Source organism: Arvicanthis niloticus, chromosome X (genome assembly GCF_011762505.2).
Source record: "Arvicanthis niloticus isolate mArvNil1 chromosome X, mArvNil1.pat.X, whole genome shotgun sequence".
Taxonomy (NCBI): Eukaryota; Metazoa; Chordata; class Mammalia; order Rodentia; family Muridae; genus Arvicanthis; species Arvicanthis niloticus.
The window spans coordinates 114,166,816-114,186,610 of record NC_047679.1 but is presented as its reverse complement, the minus strand read 5'-3'; the positions used below and the strand labels follow the sequence as shown (position 1 = coordinate 114,186,610).

Below are 19,795 nucleotides of genomic sequence, written 5' to 3'. Positions count from 1 at the left end.
ACAATGATGACAGCAAAAGGATGAGCAAACAGGCCTTACAGAAAGGAGTGCAGTAGCACTTCAACTAGCACACAGTAGGAGAGCACAGGCTTACACACAGGCAAGGCCCTGGGTACAGTCCGTTAGCACACCTCAAAAAGAATCTTAATGCGGCAGAAGCTAGTAAAGGACATATACTTGGAAAGACTGTCACATGAATCTTAACTTAGCCCATCTTGTTCTCTAGAGATTTATTGTATGCATACACATGTTTTCCTTCCATGTACATGTGTCTACCATGTGCATGGCTGGTACTTGTGGAGGTCAGAACATGTCTCTGAACTCCTAGAACTAGTGTTACAGACAGTTGAGAACCACATGTGGGTGCTAGGAATGAAAACCAAGTCTTCTGGAAGAATAGTAAATGCTTGCAACTCACGGATCACCTCTCCGGCCCTATTCCTATTTATTTTCAAGCAGTGGAACAATTGAAAAGAACAAAAATATGTGAAGTATGGCACCTCTTATACATAAAGCCAGATTACTTGAGTTATGAAAAATGAGACAGAGTAACTAATCTAATTATTCTACTGCATTCAGGGCCCTTCAAATTGTGTGACTCGAACAGAACTTTCAAATCCCTCCATAAAAGCAATTTAAGACTTACTCTTACATGAGATTGGTTCAACAATGAACAACATCATCTTAAAGAAATTAACTGTGATTATTTTCTCCAAATTTAATATGGATATATCTATTTTATAAAGTTCAGGTAAAAATAATATATTGGCTGATGGAATAGACTCTGGAGCCATAATGTCTACATGAAAAGTTAACCTTTAACACTTTCTGATTGTATGACATAAAAACACCTTTTTTAACTTCTCTGTGATTCAACTTGCTCATCTAAAAATGGAAATAATAGTTGGACCTATGTGATACTATTCTTATGAAAAATAAAGCATATTTGTAACTCAGGACCATGACTGACACACAGCAATCACTATATATTATTTATATAACAACACTGCAAAAAATGTAGTTGTCCCAAACACCAGCTTCCTGCAAGTAGAATTTATTAAGTTCACCAGTTCACAGGAGGTATGTGGAAAGGAGATAAGAGCTTGGGATCTTGGCCAATAGCCTGGTTTTAAAGACCATGGGCCTGAGAATAACTGGAGAACTTGGAGCAAAGTTCAAAGTCCTCAGGACTCAGAGGAATGAGGGCTGGCACCAGAAAAGCCCATAGGCGAGGACTGCATATCCAAACATGAGTAAGAATGGTTTCTGAACAAACAAGAGAGACCAAGTGACAACAAAGCTCTCTGGATTCTCAAGGACATGGCTAGGTAGATAGAGGGCACTTGCCTAGTCTTGGGGTGACTATAGTGTTTCCTATATCCTTCCCACAAAGAAAGAACCCAATTAACAAAGCAGATGAGAAGGCCTTTCTTGACCAGAGTTTACAGACTTTTCAACATGACTTCTGAGTGTGAATAAATAAGGCCAAGCCATGTATAGGACAGACTCAGCAGTTCAAGTGAAATAAAGTTGCCAGTGTTGGACCACAGCTTGGGAAAGCATGGCAAAGGTCTCAAGTGTTAGAAATAGGCCCTGTTTGCCCTATACATAATCAAACACACACCAAAGTCATCCTCACATGTCCGTGCCGAGATGAATGTTAAAAGCCAGTACCTAGGAAAAAAGGTGACTATGGAAAGAAAAGCTATATTGCCAGGCATACAGAGATCATACAGCGTTAGCTTTAGAAAGCTAATCTAATCTCCTCCTTTCTTTAAACCCTGTGACTCAACAAACCCCAAGAAAACAAATGGAAAGAGACAGGAGCAATGTACAGCTCCTGGCAAGTAATAAGACAAGAAGAGTGGACGGCTGTGAGGAAAGGGCAGACTTCTATCATGTCTTCCCTAGACTCCCCTGCAAACTCCCATCACCTCTCTAGTGGCAGAGGCTGGGGTTATTTTACCCATACTTCTAGCAATCAGGGATTCATTTGGCTTAACAGTATTCCTCTACAAGATCGTTGGTAAAATGGTAGTAAAAGTAGCCAAAAGACATGGAGTCTTCTGGAGTTACCAGTATATTTCAGAATGACAATATTTCTTACGTAGAAAACTCAAGAAAGCTGTGCATGGTTTTCACATGTTCACAAAGATTGTTAAAGCTTCCAAGTTCTAGACTTCACCAAGTTGGTCTTTATCTACTGAGATACATGACAAAAATAACACAGCCTAAGAACCCACTCTCTAAATACACATACCTCAATGTGTCTAACATACTCATATAGTTATATAACCATCCATACTATCTAACTCCAGAACATGGTTATCATTCCCAAAGAAGCCTGGTCTTCTTAGTCACTCTTCTTTCTCCCTACCAACTCCTCACAACATACTTTCTGTCTCTATACAGAGTTGCCTCTTCAGGACATGTTATATAAATGGGATCATACAATATTTAGTGTCCTCGCTAACTAGTAATTTATAATAGGATGCAAGCTAGAGTCATCTGAGGGGAGGGAACCCAAATTAAGAAAATGCATCCATAAGATCTGACTGTAGGGTATTTTCTTAATTAGTGATTGATAAAGGAGGACCCAGCCTATTGTGGGTAGTACCATTCCTAGCCTGGTGGTCCTGAATTCTATAAGAAAACAGGCTGAGCAAGCAGTGTGAAGCAAGCCTTAAGTAAGCAGCATCCCTCCACGGCCTCTGCATCAGCTCCTGCCTCCAGGTTCCTGACTGTGTGAGTTCCTGTCCTGACTTCCTTCTATAATGAGCCAAATAGACCATTTCATCCCCAAGGTGATTTTGTTCATGATGTTTCATCGCAGCAACTTAGACAACTGGTAGTCCATGTCCAATCTCTTTCATTATTTTTATTCCATTAGCATGATGTTTTTTAAGGATGTTATAACATCAATTAATACTTTATCCTATAGCAAAATGATATTCCAATGTATAGATGCACAATATATTGCTCATCCATGTATTAGCTGACACATGTGGAACATCTCTACTTTTTGAATACAATAAGTAATGCTACTATGAGCATTTTTGTGTGAGAGAGGATTTTTTTAATTGTGCTTTTACATTTTCTTACATTTATTTATTTAGTGGGCTATGTGTATGCATGTAGAGCTCAAAACACAACTTGAGGGAGTTGGTTCTCTCTACATTGGTTCTAGGAATTGAACTCAGGTGGCCAGGCTTGGCAGCAAGCCCCTTTACCTGTTAAGCCATTTTACCAGTCCTTAAACATATATTTGTTAAAAGGAGAAAAGGATCAGGCATGGTGGTGCACACCTTTAATTCCAGCGCTTAGGAGGCAGAGGCAGGTAGATTTCTGTGAGTTTGAGGCCAGCCTGGTCTACAGAGTGAGTTCCAGGACAGCCACAGTGAGAGCCTATCTCAAAAGTAACAAAAGTACAAGAGTGTATAATGAAAAGCTATCCTCTCATTGCCTGTCACCAGATCCACTTCCCTTGTGAATTCATACCCACTGGTATGTTTGAGATAGTTCACATCATGTACCCTAGGCTGGCCTTAACCTTGTGTTCCTCCTACCTCAGCCTCCACTGTCTTCTGAAGTTTCCAGAGACACTGGGGATCTAGGAAGAAAATAGCTAACTAAGTATTCCTTATCCTTTCCACTGTTTTGTAACAATACAAATTAAACAGAAAGAGGCCATGAATTTGAGAGGGAGTTTGGGGATGTCAACATGGGAAGAGCTGCAGGCAAGAGAGGGAGAAAATTATATATCTTAATTAATCTTTTTTAAGTCTAAGGGTATTTTATTATATATTCAGTTCTTTACATTGCTTTTTCTGTTTATTTTGTTGCAATTTCTATTTCTATTTAGATAAGTATCCATGCCAATACATAATGAGCTTCCAGATTTTAACATGTATATAGTACGCAACCATATGGATATAGCACAACTATGTAGGTAACTCCACTGTTTCCAGATACGGATTTCTAGTGGGTTTTTTTTTCATAATAAACAATGCTATAAAAACATGTTCTTAAAAGATGGGATGTACCAAGAAAAAATGTAGCAAGTCAAGAAGACTCAGCTGCACAAAAGGGTTAAGAGTTTTGATTACAGAAAAAGGAAGAGAGAAAAGCCAATGGATCTCAAAAGGATCGGGTAGCACCCAAAGCCTAGTGAGATGGCAGGTTATTTCTGTGCACAAAGAGAAGATGCCATCTAGAAATCTCATGCCAACGGTGCTTAGATAACCTTTAGCTAATAAGCCACCCAGAGAGGAAGTAGCTTCTAATTCCAAGTATATACATCCTTTTCAGCAAATCAAAGGACCTTGCCTTTGATTTTAAGTAACTTTAAGACATCCAACTTAGCAAAAAAACTTACACTTATCACATACATATCACATGCTTGTGCAGAACCATGCCAAGAGGTATTAGTGGCAATAGAGAACCGACTTCTCAATTAAGGGGGTGCCTTGGTGTTCAGTAACTCTTTATGTTGAAAAACATTAAAGTACTTGGCAATCAAGTGTTCATGTTGTCTTCTTTATCTATTTAAAAAAGGAAAGGTAGCCTCCCAACTAGGGATTATGATAGGAGCAACTTGAGCTGGGCAAAGCCCTTCTGGATGATGAGACTGGAGAAGTACCACTGATGCATACCACCAAGAAAGTGCACAGCTCTGAGTCACAGGTCTGACCTTAAAACTGCATGCTGGGAAAACCAGAACAGCAGCAGCCCTGTTCATTATGTAAGTCTGTCATAGAATCTTCAATTATATCTACATCAGAAAATTTTCAATTCAGCCAGTAGTTGTTCCTACTTCAAAGCCAAGAGGACCTTGCTGCCCAGAGCCTCACAGTTCAGTTGTTTCTGAAACAGGCACTTGCTTTTTAAAGGTCACAGAAGTAACCAAAAGAAGGGGCGAGAGGTCCTTGACTATTTGTCACTGATTAAGCCATTTCTGCAGCTACACACAAATTAAATATCACCAGCCCCATTACTCCAATTTCACATTGAACATTTAAAAAAAAAATAGCTGTGGATTGCAAGAGAAGGATTGATGTTTATAAATCGGTGTAACCAAATGAAATTTTTTAAAAACCAAATTCCTTACCCTTAAGGCTCGGGGATCTATGAGGAAGAAGAGATGGAAAGATTGTAAGAGCCAGCAGTGGTTGAGTGACTCCAAGGGAACTGTATCTAGAGTGCACAGTCTGGCTATTTTTGCTAGATGTTAATGTGAAGTATTGCAGCAAAACAGGAGTATATAAGGATAAAAAATTGCATTACTCTTATTTCCCTTCAAACTATCTCTCCATTTAATGTCACAAATTCATAATGAAGCTTATATAAATTGCCATATTGGATAAGGAACTATACAGAGAAGACATGATTTCAGAAATATAAAACAGGATATTTAATTTTCAATATTTGAACAAATTCAAATATCATTTAAATAAGGATTGATATTGCACACCTATAATCCTAGCACTTTCGAGCCAGAGGAAGGAGAATTACCACAATTTCCAGGGCCGCCTGATCTGTACAGCAAGTATGAGGCAAGCTCAGACAATCTCCCAAGACTCTGCCTCAAAGAACAAACAAAACCCTCAGTTAAAATGTTAGCACAATTATTAAGATAACAATATTGAACTCACGTTCATTTTAAGTTTTTATTTAACAAGATTAAGAGCAATGAGGTTTTTTTTTTTTGTTTTTTTTTTTTTTTTTCTGGCTTTAGAGTGTTGTACCTAGAGAACAGACGCCATGCTTGGAATCCATTTCTCCACAACACAAACGTGATGGTTGGACTACTGAGCTGTTTACCAGAAAATTTTATCTTATTTTTTTTTTTGTTTTTTGTTTTTTTTTGTTTTTTCCGGTTTTTCGAGACAGGGTTTCTCTGTGTAGCCCTGGCTATCCTGATACTCACTCTGTAGACCAGGCTGGCCTAGAACTCAGAAATCCACCTGCCTCTGCCTCCCAAGTGCTGGGATTAAAGGCGTGCACCACCACCACCCGGCTAGCTTACCAGAAAAATAATTTGTGTTTTTCATCAGTGAAATGGAGATAGCAATAGCTGTCCTGCTTTCCCTATAGAATTTTAGTGAATGTTATGTGGTCAAAATATTGTGTATCTAATATTGATACATAAATAAATCAGGCTTTGTTCTATGTAGATATCACCATTTTTCACATGACCCCCATGTCACATGGCATAAAACTTGAAGCAGACCACTATGAAAAGACCAAGAATTTCTGTGATTAAAAGCCCCTCTCTCACTTTGGCACAAACTTTCAAGTACATTGGATTTAGAAAATAATAATATAGGTTTTTCAATTTCACACAGAGTTGATCTATTTCAATCCTCTTGTACTTAGATAACATCTGAGTCTTTACAAAGACACTAGTAGATGGAACAAATGTATAAAAGGCAAGCTCACATAATTTTGGTTCTTTGCTCTGATGTACAAATCAAAAGCACTCGCTCTCTTCTACATACTTGCATAGGGTATTTTTAGACACTCTTAGTAATTGACATGGTTCATCCTTCATTCTTTACAAAGAAAATAACTTGAATAGACTTCAACAAGTAAATATGTCTAACTAAAGTTAGTTGTAAGGCTTTTATTTGGTGGAAGAGGCAATAAAAGAAGGAACACTTCTGTCCTCTTGTTGTTTAAAGGGCTAGCGCTTTAGCAACGACTTGAAGAAGTGATTAATCCCTCTGTAACACAGCCAGGACGGGGTTTATTTTCCTACTGTTATGATGGTAACTTAGAACACACCGAACAACAATATCAAATATCAATTCCCTCCAGAGCTGTAACTTTCTAAATGTAGTCATTAGTAATTTGTCAAGATTGTCATTAGGCACACACACAGATACTCACTACCCAGCAATCTGAACTTCTGTGCCACTTTCTATCCTCAAATGCTAGTAAATGTAAACCAGGTCCCATTTGAGTGGAACAGCATTACAGATGTTATAGATGGACAAACCAAGGCATTAGACTAAGCACCTTGCCTTAAGTGAAGGGGATGAGGGCAACTAAGAATAGAAGCTCAAGTACTGTCACCTGTTATACACATAAATCCAGAGAACTTTCCATCTCCCCACTGGCCAAAATCTCATAGAATAATCGAGTTTTAAATATTTTAAGCATATGCTTTATAGTTAATATTAATCTTACCTCGTCTATGGAATATTACTGAATTGGTGGTACTGTATATATGAACTACAGAATATGAAGTATTCCTGACTTTTATTGGTAAAAATAAATCTGATCTGAAAGCTTAATGTGCATACCTAAATTCCAATGAAATCTTTCATACATCTGACCTATAACAGAAACTAGATATAGCTTAAAACTCAACTCTTATATATAATAAATCAGTTTTATTATGTGTGGTTATGAAGCCATCACAGGACAAGTCAGTCACCTTCTGAGATCAAAGGGTAAGTCAATGGTAGATGAATCAAAAACTTTGCAACCTAATAGTCTCTCTCAAGACCAAAGTGCACATTATCCCACCATGCCAATGAGTTTTTATAGGCAGTTAAAGGGTCAGGTGTCTATATGAAGCAGTTTGTCAAGTTTATATTGGTCTTTATATATAATTCTTCCATATTCATTCACTCCTGACACAACAGAAGTTTATTTTCCAACCCAAGCAACAACAGCTGAAAACCAAAGTGGACCTTAGAGGATTAATCCCTTCAGGAGTGGGAAAAACTGTTTTTAAGGGACTTCCTGGTGGCTACCTCAAAAGTGCTGGTGAGTGCTTCCAAAAGGAAACATGCCTAGTCATCCCCACAGCCAAGGAAGTGTTGGAACCCAATCTGGAGGACATGATCAAAGGACCAACACAGCTTTAGAAGACCAGAAGAAGAGCTTTCTTGCAGAAGCAGGGACAAAAAGCCGTGCCCTGGAACCTTTCATGTTCATCCTCACATGCTCTATTCAGTGTGTCGAGTGTTGTTTTAATAATTTGCACTCAACACTTTGACTTTAAGACCAGGGCTTGGGATTGAATCCAGCATGGACCAACTTAGACTTCAGCTAGCTCTTCTCTTGCCTTCCAAATGCAACAGAGAAGATAGGAAAGACCAACGTTAGATAACAACAACTCTTTTAAAGGTGATCCCAACTCTGTAAGAAGTTATTTGGCTTCTAACTGGTGAAAATAAAATTGGTAAGTATATCCCAATTTGATGAGAAGTCAGCAAAGTCTTGGTCACAGAAAGAGTTTAACTTTTTAAAACGAGCCAGTGGGTTTTTTTTTTTTTTTCCCCAACTCGATGCCAGAATACTATTACTTTTGAAAGTACAGTTGAAGAATTTATTTTACATCCTTCATGGCATGCTATGCCAAGTTAGCCACAACTGTGCAGCGTTCAAATAGCTACACTTTGAGAGCATAAACTATATGAAGTTAACTGCTGAAGAAATCTGCTAGCTTTTCATTGAAATACATCTCCAGGTTAAAAATACACTGGCCTGCAGAGATATACGATACAAACAAGTAGAGCAAAATGTTGTTACAGGCAGACCACAGAGGAGAAGCATACAGGTAGGTGGTCAATGAAAAAATGGTTTTGAAAATGTTCATAAGCAAATGTCACTGGATGTTTCTGGGTATATTTCTCTCAGGATGCAGTTGGTCGAGTACTTGCCTCCCATGCAAACGATCCTGGATTCAAACCCTAGCAGGGCATAAAACTTCACACAACTGTAAAACAAGCACTAGGCAGGTGAAGGCAGGAAAACCAGAAGTTCAAGGTCATCCTTAACCCTTAACAGAACAGTAAGATGGAAGCAAGACTGGGCTATGAGACCTGTCTTTTTTCAAAAAAAAAAAAAAAAAAAAAAAGAATGAGGAAGTAAAATATGGATATGGAAAAATGTAAAAACCTGACCTCAAGCAGACAGTGGCCTCCAAAGGTATTTAAGGCAATGGGCAGAAAGAGCAGTATCATCTGGAATGGAAGGAGGCAGAGCAAGTGCCCCTACCTCCAAATGAAAGGACTCTGCCAACCTTATTTGAAGGTTTTACTGCCACAATCAGAGAATCCTTAAAACTCTCATACTGAACAGTGATGTCATACACATGCCTTTTCAGACTTTTTCATAGTCCCTTCTGAGGGATGCTGCTGCTGGATTCATCAGCCTTCAACTTCTTAACTGAATAGCCCCCTTTATGGTCGTTTCAAATTTAAAGTGTATACTCATCCATTCCCAGATTCCTGAAGGCACTAGAGAAACCTAAATATAACAGATGGGTAAGTGCTCACTGTAACTGGAAACTCAAATGTAACATCAGCTCTCACAGGCCAATACCTTAACACCAATGGCTTTAGTGTAATGGCCTTACTGAAGACCTTTTGTCTTTAGTCTCCCAACAGAAATGCTACACTGACATTGATGGATGACTAATAAGTGCTAGTCAAATTTTTATTTTAAGTTGACATTAATAACCTTTGCTTATTTTTATTTTAAACTCAATCAGTAAGAGTTCCTGCAGAATCCCGAAATGTACTATAAAACACAGTTATATGTGTCTGCTGGTTTAAGTTTTTAAAAGTAGTATAATAAAAAATTTTAAATGTAAGTAAAATATTGGTACAACCTCTGAAATACTTTGGAAAATTCCAGAGTTCTATGGAGTATAATGTAAAAGCCATCAGGCTGAAATTCCTTTTTTTTTTTTTTTTTTGTACTCTTAGTACTTATTAAATATATAGAGCTTAGACTTCATAGGAAAAAGTGAAGCCACACTGGTAAACAACTACCTACTTGTGACTTCTCGCCTTGCTATCTAATAATATGGTAGGACCTAAGACTAACAGCTTAACTCTCTTCCATCCCAACTGTCTGGTGTTATTTATATGAAAAGAACCCCTAGCTGTATTTCCTAGGACAGTCATCCAAGACTTAATAGTGTAAATAATGTGATCATGAAATGTGGTGGGCAAAGAGAATAGTATATGTGTCTGTATTCTTATTGGTAGAAATAAAATCCCTAGACTCTGAAAAGTGAGCACATTTCACATGCAAGTTAGCATCTCTTCTTAGCCACCACCAAAATAAATGTCATCTCCACTTAGTCTGTGGTTGGCACATTAAAAAGAGCAAAAGACACTGTTGTAGGGGGAAGCTGGAGAGTTGGCTCAGCAGTTGAGAGCACTGACTGTTCTTGTACAAGACCTGAGGTTAAATTCCTAGCATCCACATGGCTCCTCACACCTGACTGTAACTCCAGTCCCAGGGACTCTAATGTTCTCTTCTGGCCTCTGTAGGCACAGGTACACAGACATACACACAGGCAAAATACCACAACTAAGAATAGCCATCACAGCCGGGCGGTGGTGGCGCACACCTTTAATTCCAGCACTTGGGAGGCAGAGGCAGGCAGATTTCTGAGTTCAAGGCCAGCCTGGTCTACAGAGTGAGTTCCAGGATAGCCAGGACTACACAGAGAAACCCTGTCTCGAAAAAAAAACAAAAAAAACAAAAAAAAAAAACAAAAAAAGAATAGCCATCACACTTATACACATACAAAAAAAATTGTAAAGCCAAAATTCGTTATGAATCCAGCATACACTAACAACTGTCTATGCAAATGCTCACCGTCAAATCTCTACTGGTCCTAGGAAACCTTCAGTGAATTATTTTTCAGAATCTTCAACAATGCATAGAAATCATTATATCACAATACAACTCTCATGGTTTAGAAGATGTTCACAAATTCAATGAAGAACACAAATTAGCACCAACTCCTAGGTACCTTAGCTTTTCTTTTCAGGTTAAGAACAGTCTAGTAAAAAAAAAACACTAATTCAATAATTTGCCATCATCAGTGAGAAATGGTCTATGGGGTGTGAACATTATCTGACTGACAGGACAAGAGAATGTGGTCACTCTTCAAAAGCCATTCTATAGCATTCATCCACTTCTCTTTAAATTGGCTTCATTCTCAGTACTGTCTTAAGCAGAGGAATTGGAACAATTATCAGCGCATCACACTGGGCTTTCAACATGTGACATAAAGTAGATAGGCATTTAATAATGATAATGATTACAGCAGCTGTACTATTATTCATTCTTAGTGGTACTGGGGACTTCCAGCCTTAATCTATGATTTGCCTAAAAGCTTTGACCTCAGACCTTCTCATAGTGGTCAGAACAAAATTTATAAGATATACCTATGAACTTGACCTAATACATTTTCTAAGATATGTGAGTCAAGGTTTCCATTGTAGAAACTAAAGAGTACCCAGCATCCACTCAGCTCCCTGGCCCACCCCCAGAGGGGAGGGGCTGCAGGCCCCGCAGTCAGTGGCTTCCCTCAATCTATCTGAGTGCTCCTTGCAGTAGCACACACGTGTGGCTCATCCACAAATGAGCATCTGTTACTGTTTCTCAAGTCCTGGACCTATTAATAGAAAAGGTGATGAGAGACAAGACCATAAAACAACCTCCATGTCTGTGGAGACTTGATGATAGCTTACAAAAGGTTTTTGATTTTACCAATTCGTATTGGACCTGAGTTGAACTTGATGCTTGCAGAGTAAGGTCAGAAGGACATGGGCAGCCTCCTTTGCCACAGCCTTTGTTGCAAGCCTTATTAATGTTAAGGAAAATTCACATGTGAGTTTGTTCTTAGAGAAGGTGACAAGACGTACAAATACACTTTTCATGAGGAAAGTGATGGGCTATGCACTAGACTTACTAATCCACTATGACTTTATTTAGGATAAATTATTGCATTTCCTGAAACTGGAATGTCTCTATAAATGTCCTACAACCATAAAGTGAAAAGTGTTATATGAACATTTAAACCAACTTAGGTCCAACATGGCTTGACTCTAGCTTCCTCAGCAGATATTCTGTCTTTATGCACACAAGTCAGGTACAGATGAAATGCTGGATTTGAATGTCGGTATCCAAAGATGACTTCTATGGAAATTAGGTCAAAATAGACCTTTCTTATGCACTGCTTTTTTTTGGTTTTTGTTTTTGTTTTTTGTTTTTTGTTTTTGTTTTTTGTTTTGTTTTGTTTTTTTTTTTTTTTTTTTTTTTTGAGACAGGGTTTCTCTGTGTAGCTCTGGCTGTCCTGGAACTCACTCTGTAGACCAGGCTGGCCTCGAACTCAGAAATCCGCCTGCCTCTGCCTCCCAAGTGCTGGGATTAAAGGCGTGCGCCACCACCGCCCGGCTTCTTATGCACTGCTATGGTGCTGTTAAACAATTTAATCTCTGAGACATAGTCTGAATATTTGTGGGCATGTAGATTTATAATTCTACAATGGATAAGAGATAATTTTTAAAATAAATAATAAATATTAATAGATGTATATAATCAATGTTCTCTTTGATTTGATATCCTTACAATAAATTCTCTTATAATATGTTCAAAGAAAGCTCACTCACAATGACTAAACAGTACTTTAGCTCACCAAAATAACATCATTCTTTAGACACCAGTAATGACACATACATATGTATGTTGTTAAGTGTAATGTATACTCTGAAGACAGAAGACTATAAAAATCAAACATTCTGGGAAGTGTGAGAGACAGAAAAAAAGCACTGGCTGATCTTGAGGACCTCAGTTCAGTTCCCAGCATCCACACAGAAACCCAAAGTCTGTAACTCTAGTTTCAGAGGATCTGATTGCTTTCTATGGGCACCAAGAAAACTCATGGTTCACACACACACACACACACACACACACTCACACACACGCACACACACGCACTCTGGCATAGGCTGGTGTGGGGGCACTCATCCACATGAAATTCTTTTTTTTTTAAATACAATTTTAAGTTGAAAAAACCGAAAGCCTCTACAGAGAGCACCTTTGAGAGCCTGACTAGGACTTTCTGTAAGTGATGTGTATTTCCTTCCTCAAGTGAAAATGAATTCCTTTTCAGTAAAAGGCTGAGAAAACTTAAGAGATGTTACAGAAGGTCAAAGTTAAGTCCATTAAATCCCAGACTCAGATTGAGTTGCCATAGAGATAGGGGAGATAAATAAACCAGTAACCTTAACAAATGTGCTGCACCTCTGCCAGACATATCTGTGACTTACCATTATTTTTACTTAAGTATCTTTTAGTCCAAACATAACGGACTGTGAAGACTCCAAAACCAAACAGAACTAGACCCAAAAGAAATATGAGTTGCTCATTCAGGCAAAGGGCAAGCAAGGCAGTCAAGCCTTCCATCCCCCCGCTCCTGCAATGTGCTCTCCATTGCACTTGAAAAATGACTACAGCACGAAGCTCTAGAGGCAATGACATACTGGGAAAATATGTGCTGCCAAAGCCAGAGGAAACCATGTCAAGAAAGAAAAACAGACATGAAGTACCTACCCTAATTAAAAGAGACAGAAGAACATCTGAAAGAGAGATGAAGGGAAGGGGCACTGGGCAAAGACCGTTACCCTGAAAGTAACTTTTGTAGGCTTCTGCAAAGGCCTGGAGACGATGGCAGTGATGCTGCCCTCCGGTGAAAACATAATTAAGATCCTTCTCCAGGGTACACTGGCCCTTTAGACAGAAAGAATCACTTCACATCAAGAAGAAGCCCCCCCCCCCAAACAAAATACTTTTTTTTTTTACCACGGGGGTCACCAAGAACACAGGAGAAGAATGAGAAACAGGAATCTGAGTTGGTACAAAATACACAAGAAAGGCCTGTACCAGTGGAGTGCCACAATTAAGCTCTGGCCAGGACCAAAGGGCTTTATATAGTTTATGGTTATTTACTTACCGTGTGATAAACAGGAATATTCCGTGATGTGTAAAATAGTTAAACCCAACAGATTCTCAGTCTCTGACTACGAGCTTATGTTAAAATTAATAAGCATCATGAAATCTCAAAGTGGTACTTACATTCATCCACGTGCCCTCATCCACAAGCCCTCCGGTTGTTATCCATATATCTTATCACCTTGCATGGTTATAATCTATATATATATGTGTGTGTGTATATATATCAGCCTGCACTGTGGTTTTTGCTAGCTATATTCTTTTGCATTAATAAGCAAACATCAAAACTCAACAACTTGCATGATTTCTGTATAAAATGCCAAAATTAAATTATCTTTTTATATGTATGGCAAATTTTCTGGGCATGGTTTCCTTTTGGTTATAATTACCCTTTTCACAGTAGAGTTAGAGAAAAGAGGGCTATCTTCTTTTCTGACTTTTCTACCTCATTATAACTTACATGATTGTTTCTCACCTAGGGATTTGATAATTAGCCTATTTTCTACAGTCATATGTTCAACATATCCTAAGAGCAACATAATTGTGTTCTCTGATAATTAAATGTAAAGTTGTCCATAATTCCTGATTCTTGGGCTCAAGCATAATAAGGTTTTACTAGAAGCATATAACTTAGAATAAAATCTCAAACAAGTTTTGGTTTTTTTTTCAAACAAGTATCCTCTACATGTAGTATGTTGTATTAAAACTAGTTGTGTCTTTAAGCTCCCTTGTTGCAATCAGAAGGGAACTGAGGTCTATCTGAAAAAGACTGAGCCAAGGAAGCCTTTGTAAGAAGATACTGCTCAGATATTTCTCTTCTTCATCAGGTACCATCAGTAAGTATCCCTTCCCTATTAGGTAGGGTTCACCTGCTAGCTTAAAATGAATCTTTAGCACACCCTCAAAATGAACATGGCCCGGCCCAGAAAAACAAACCAAGTGACCCACAAGAAAGGGTAATCTGAGCTCTAAACCCAATCTTATCTTGACTTGACACTGAAAAGCCAAGTGCCATGTGAGCACAGTGTTCTAGTAATGACAACAGGCTCCCACCCTTTGTGTCAAGAAGACTGCAGGGAGGGCTGGAAGCTGTGGCGAATCTCTCACAGCCTGTGCTCTCTGCAAAAGAACAGCAGCAATTTGGCTACAGCCTATTATAGCCGAATGAGAACACGGGGTTTGTGGTGCCAAATCTTCTGTATTTCAAGCCATGGGAAATGTGGATGTTTAAGAGTGTGAAATCTCTCAATTTTTCAAGGCTGGCAACTCACTAGCATTTTAAAAGAACACCTCCGTGTGCCAGATCCAGCTTACCAGTTTGAGATCATGGCTCTAGATTCAAGAGTTCTACACTCTTTAAGTCTGTAATCCATCTGTGCTGATCTGTATGCTGACTACTTGGGTTCCAAGAAGAAAGATCACATCAATATCCATGGCACACATCAAATCATTATGACTACTATCTTTGAGAACTTTGTTTGGTGAATATTAAAAAAAAAAACCTGCCAAATCAATAATGAAAATAACCATATGTCAGTTACACAAATATTTCCTAAACATAAAAATGTATTCAATCCATTAACAATATTATCATTTTTACAGTACAAATCAGAGTAGTTATATTTTACCCAGCTCATGTGTCTGCTAACAACTATGAGGGCTGTGAAAGCTAGAAAGCCCTCTTGTGAGGGCTAGAAAGATGGCTTAGTGGTTAAGGGTGCTAGCTGCTTTTCTACAGGAGCCAGGTTTGCTCAGCAAGCACGTGGCAGCTCACAAGGGATTGTAAGTCCAGTTAAAGGGACTCTAGTGCCCCCTTCTGGTTTCCTCAGGGACTGGACAGACACATATGCAGGCAAACTACCCATACTCATAAAAGAAGTCTTTAATGTTTTGTATTAAAGAATTATGTTTTGCTCAACTGTGTTCCAAATCATTTTGTAAACGGAAGGCAGCCAAATGGAATAATATCAATCCCTACAATTATAAACTTTGTGGAAGATAAATGCTGTATAAAGTTTAAAAGGGACACATCGTTTTAAATTTTCAACCATCTTCCTGTGGAAACTGCAAAGTCCATTTTCCTGAATGGTTTAATTCAACCCCAAGTAACTTTAAAAATAAGGTGTGAAATGCAGAGCTTCCATTTCTTCTCATTTAGAGGCTTTTGGTCCTAGGCACAGCTGTTGCTCCAACAGCTTTCTTGTTCACCTATTTTCTTGTTCATACTTGCTTATTACAGAGGAAGCACAGGTTGCAGGCTCAAGGATCAGAGTGTAAGTGGGACCTTGATGGTTTTCTTAATATTATTACCAAGGTAGTATTTCACAGAGCAATGTTCAGTATCCTTACCTAGTAAAGAGAAAATTATCTATGGCTGCCCTATATCTGAGGAATATCAGCTCCAAAGTACCTGTCATAACATTCCTGCCTTGATATACAATGAGGTTCAGTGGATTAAAGGAAGAAATAACAGAAGATTCGGCAATATAACCCTGAGTGTTTCTGTAATGATTGATTCAAAAGAATTTAGCAGGTTTACCTAGGTAGGAACTTGAAGGCAAATTTAAAAAAAAAAAAGCACATTGGCTCAGGCTATTATTCCTACCACCATGTTTGACAGTGGCCTGACACCTTTCACCCAGGACAGGGAGTGTCTTCGGGCTTGATGCCCTTGGTTGGCACCAACTTGTCCAGTCACCATGAGGAGTCCCCTTCCACTCATATCAGGAGTTGCCCCGTGCAGCCTTTCTGCTGTCTATTGTCCACACTGCAGCCTGAGCTGCCCTTTCATCCCACACACATCTTCCCCCAGTTCTGTGACCCCTGCCACTTCCACTTTTATGCTCCCAAATTCAAAGCAAATGAGGTTTTTGCTCGAAGAAGCATTCCCCAGAGAGCTAAGATTTAGGGTAAGCAGTGATATTGGTTGGGCCCATTAAAATAAATCTTCTTAAACTTCTCAAAGAAATAAAACTCTTTGTATAATGCTAAAACTTGGAAAGGTAGAGATCAGCATAAGAATCCATAGCAATTAATAACTCTCACCTCACACAGGATGTGTTCCGGAAGGGCTGGGCACAGCTAAGAACAGCTACCAGTTGCCTAAATTGGAGGAAAAAATAGCAAAATTACCTTATTAGAAGAAAAATGTCACAAATGAAAAATATTATTTTCCTTTGAAAAGACTCATAGCAACACATTCTCCTTTGTATTTACAACCCAGAGAGTGAACACAGAACAGCCAAGATGTTCTGCATACTTCTCCAAATGTCTGTTTATCATATAACATTAGCCCTGGCAGTGGATCTGGCTCCCTCATTATCAAGCTGTATTAGCTCAAACTCCCAGCATTGTTAGGGAAGTGAGCTCATGGCCTATTTCAGTTTTAAATTAACATTTGGCAATCACTCTGGTAATCAAAACAAATGATTCAGTCATTTAGAATAGATTTATTAGTTGAACCTTTTTTCCTTTCTCTTTTAGCATCTTTAGAATATTCTGCCACAGGAGGGCTCTGATCCATCCAGAGTGTACACCACAAGTCACTAGAGGAATAGTTATCTGTTGCCATGGAGATGAGGTTATCTCCCACCCACAAGAGGATTAGGATGCAGGCTAGTTTGCAGGCTTTTCCTTACGTGCATGGTGCTGTGGTACTAGGAAAGAGCTGTCCCCTGGCTGCTGCTATCCATGACACAAATGCACACCAGAGCCTTCCACACACAGACAGCTGCCCCCATGAGCCCATATACATCCCCATTTTCTACCTTACATCACTTGCAAGGGGAACCCGGTAAAATGACAGCTCCCCAAGGCGGTCCCTGTTTAGGTTTTGTTTCTTTGAGAAAGGATCTCACTTTGTGATCTCTACTAGCTTCAAATCGAGGCTCCCCTGCTTCCACTCCCCCACTGTTGGCATCACAGGTATGTGTCACCACAATCGGCTGCCAACTGTTTTGTTCCCACACCCCGAACAGGCTGTCAGGGAGTTTCAATGGGAATAGGACAAACATAAACCAAGGCTTACAACCAGGCTTGGAATCCCTCCTGTACCCCCACAACCAATCCCAGGCTGGTTATCAAACAGGCAGTGACTTCAGATTGAATTGTATGTGTGTGCTAGACAGGAGCTGGTGTAGTTCATTTTACCTACGAACAGATTCATCCGTTTATGAAATCTTAATGATGAGTTTCTTAGATAAGGACAACTACTCTAAAGTCCAAATGGACAAACTGTTGACCAAAAGGATAGGGTTCTTCAACTTGGGCTCATATGGGGCTCACAGAGAGTGAACTAACAACCACAGACCTGTATAGGTTTGATGTAGGCCCTCTGCATTGATGCCATGGCTGTATATCGTAGTGTTCTATTGGGATTCCTAATAGTGGGAGCAGGGGTCCTTTCCTCCTCCTACTGGATTGCCTTGAACAGCATTAACAGGAAAGAAAGTACCTAGTGTTATTGCAACTTGATATGATACACCACGTTTGGTTGATATCTATGGGAGGTCTGCCATTTTCTGAAGAGAAATGGAGGAACAATGGATAAGGAGGGCAGAAGGGAGGTTGGGAGGGGGAATAAGGGGAGAAGAGAGAGGGGTAACTGAGGTTGGGATGTAAAAAAAATTTTAAAAATGTATTTATATAAAAAAAGCAACAACAAGAGATCAAGGTATTTCAGAAAAAATAAACAACTCAAAAGAGAGGGCTTTTTGTTGTTAGCCACATCAATCTGTGTCAGTGGGAAAGAGAATTGTCTAGAAGCACTCTCAAAGGACTACCTTTTGCTCCCCTTCCCACCTACACAGGAGGAAATATTCTCCAATACTATAAAATCATTGTTATTGACTGCATGTTATATTTTGCTAGAAGACTTTAAATGTTTCATGGTGGCAAACACAAAACCCTTCTGTCCTGTTTCGAGGTAGGCTGCATGGCATACAGATACAAAAGTCTCATCTCCCACCCACAGCCACTCATATGGAACTCGCTGCTCACAGAAGGTGCCACACCCTCTCATGCAGCTGTGAGAGAACACAGTGGGTTACAGCTGCTTTACACGCAGGCTGCCAGGGTCACACAGGGTGGGGCGAAACACTGGCTCCACCTTACATCAACCCAACCTCCCCTCCCTGAATCCACAAAGGCAAAGAATCAAATGCATAAGGACACACATAGCTGTCACTCACAGAATATTAGCTACACAACCACCACTTCTTACAGCAGACAAGCAGTTACAATGCTAGCGAAGTGGATAACTATTTACACTCCCGCAGATACTTGATACCAAATATATTCATCAGATTCAAGCAACTTTAATTTCAAACTTCGTTTCCTCATACTCTAGCTTCCATACCCTATTACATTTTCCCCTTCCAGAACCGATTATTCCTGGAGATGCCAGGTTCTACTCAGAAGGAATTTGGTTCTCTACTTGAAAAGTCAGGTAGCTTCCCTCCTAAGATCTTAGATCTTCTTGCTGGGTAGGAAGAGGCTACCAGTCTGAAGATGCTGAAGACTTCTTTTTATTAGCAGACCAGGATACTGGCTACCCATTTCAGAAGTCCTTGCATCTTATCTAATGTTCTCTGATACCCTCCAGAGGGCAGAAGAGACAAAGGCTCAGACTAAGGAATCAAAGCTCACACACTGGGGTCCAACTGAGCCTGAGGGAGCTATTTTCTCTTCCATAATTCAGAGTTTCCTCATCAGTGACCAGGAGAAAACGTACAGTGGGACTTGAACTGGATCTGCATCTTCATTTCACTTTCTTCTTTGTGCTAGTGTGTTCCACTTAACGTTATTTCGGGTGGTATTGCCTGTGTGCACCTTTTAATATGTAGAATATAACTGTGGCTTTGATCAGACATAATGCATAATATTGTGTCAACAATATTGTGCAAAAACAAAAAAAAAAAACAAAACAAACAAACAAAAAAAAACCAGGAGGACAGCCAAACACTAGGTAAATGTGATAATACCAAAGTAATCTAAAGCAACACTGAACTATTTTAGGGTATATGCT

General features: G+C 39.2%; 1 protein-coding gene across 6 annotated transcripts in view; it reads right to left on the bottom strand.

The window, feature by feature from the left end:
* Window positions 1–19,795, bottom strand: part of Fhl1 (four and a half LIM domains 1) — a 58,927-nt gene that overhangs the window by 21,448 nt on the left and 17,684 nt on the right. For all 6 annotated transcript variants that reach the window (XM_034484961.2, XM_034484966.2, XM_034484962.2 and 3 more), the window contains exon 2: window positions 16,816–16,872. The gene's annotated coding sequence lies outside the window, so the exon portion shown is untranslated. The remainder of the gene's footprint in view (window positions 1–16,815; window positions 16,873–19,795) is intronic.